Here is a 1,795-nt window from a genome sequence, read left to right on the forward strand (position 1 = left end):
GTGGGAACGATACTCTACTTATTATATATTACTTGAATCGACCATGTATACTTGTGTGCAAATTTTCACGATCAAGTTTTTAGCGCCGTTTCCGGATACTTAATTTCCAATATCACGGTTAATTGTTGTTTGTTCTAATTTGGTTGTTTTATTTTATTTTATTTATGTTTAACATTTATTTAGATCTAGGTGCTATTGTGTTTCAGGAATTGTCGGTATATGCGAAGAAATAGACAAAAGGAGATTGTACCAATGGATCTGGAAATTGAAAAAATGTGCAAACAGAAGCGAAAGGCAAAGAAAAGATTGGAGTTTACCATGGCTGATAATTTGGGAAACTGTGCTAATAATAATGCTGCAGAGGTTCCAAGGGAACAAGGACCAAGAACTTTGAGAGACTATGTACTTCCTACTGTTACAGGAGTGCATTCATGCATTAGACCTCAAACCATCACTGCAAATAATTTTGAGATTAAACTAGCAATTCTTCAAATGGTCCAATCAACTGTTCAGTTTGGAGGTATGCCAACGGAGGACCCCAATTTACACATAGCTAATTTATGGAGTTATGTGCTATGTTCAAGATGAATGGGGTGACCAATGATGCTATAAGATTGAGGCTATTCCCATTTTCACTAAGGGATAGGGAGAAGAGTTGGTTGATATCCTTACAGGCGAATTCTATTACTACATGGGAGGAGTTAGCTCAGAAGTTCCTTGCCAAGTTCTTTCCTCCAGCGAAGGTTGCAAAACTAAGGGGAGAGATCAATATTTTTTTATCAGATGGAAGGGGAGTCACTGTATGATTCTTGGGAGAGATTTAAGGAGTTGTTAAGGAAGTGTCCACATCATGGTATAGAAAAGTGGATGTTGGTGCATAATTTTTATAATGGGTTGAATGGAACAACTAGAACAATTATAGATGTTGCGGCAGGAGGTGCTTTTATGAGTAAGAGTGCTAATGAGGCATATGATCTATTAGAAGAGATGGCAATGAATAATTATCAGTGGCCAACTAAAAGGGTAAAACCAAAGAAGGTTGTTGGAATGATGGAATCAGACGCTATATCCATGCTTACAGCTCAAGTAGCAATCTTGATAAAGCAACTACAAAAGACTACACTCCCATATCAAGCTATGCAAGTTCAAAACCTATGTGAATTGTGTGGTACAACCCATCCACCCAACCAATGCCCTGCTATAGATATGAATAACATGCCCATGGAAGAAGTTCAGGCTATAGGGAATTACCCGAGACAACCCAATAATCCCAATTCCATGACCTACAACCCAGGTTGGAAGAACCATCCTAATTTTTCCTGGTCCAATACTCAAAACACTCAACAACCTTACCCTCCACCTCAGCCACAATATCAATCTTCCCAAAATAAACCACCATATCAACAACAACATGCATACCAACAACCTCCACCTGGATATTATCAACCACAAAATAGACCACCACACCAAATGCCAATGAAACTAGCTGAACCCCAACCTGATGCACTTAACCAATTTATGACTGAAACCAGGGCGTCCATAAGGAGTTTGGAGACTCAAATAGGGCAGTTGGATACTTTAATGTCTAATAGAGCTCAAGGAAATTTTTCTAGCACTATAGAAGTTAATCCTAAAGAATAGTGTAAAGCTATTACTTTGAGGAGTGGAACACGGTATGAAGAGCCAAAGAAGAATCAGTCAGAAGAAGAAGGTCAGAAAGGAAATACACAAGGCATAGAAGAAGAGAAGTCTAATTTTTTGCCACCATTGCCTGAGTTTCGCCCATGGAACTAAC

At 38.7% G+C, this 1,795-nt stretch overlaps 1 non-coding gene across 1 annotated transcript; it reads right to left on the reverse strand.

The window, feature by feature from the left end:
* Positions 1-749: 749 nt before the first annotated feature.
* Positions 750-857, reverse strand: LOC133807863 (small nucleolar RNA R71). The gene has a single exon (XR_009879750.1). It is a non-coding gene; the product is annotated as a small nucleolar RNA R71 (small nucleolar RNA).
* Positions 858-1,795: the final 938 nt, after the last annotated feature.

The sequence above is a fragment of the Humulus lupulus genome, chromosome X (genome assembly GCF_963169125.1).
Source record: "Humulus lupulus chromosome X, drHumLupu1.1, whole genome shotgun sequence".
NCBI lineage: Eukaryota > Viridiplantae > Streptophyta > Magnoliopsida > Rosales > Cannabaceae > Humulus > Humulus lupulus.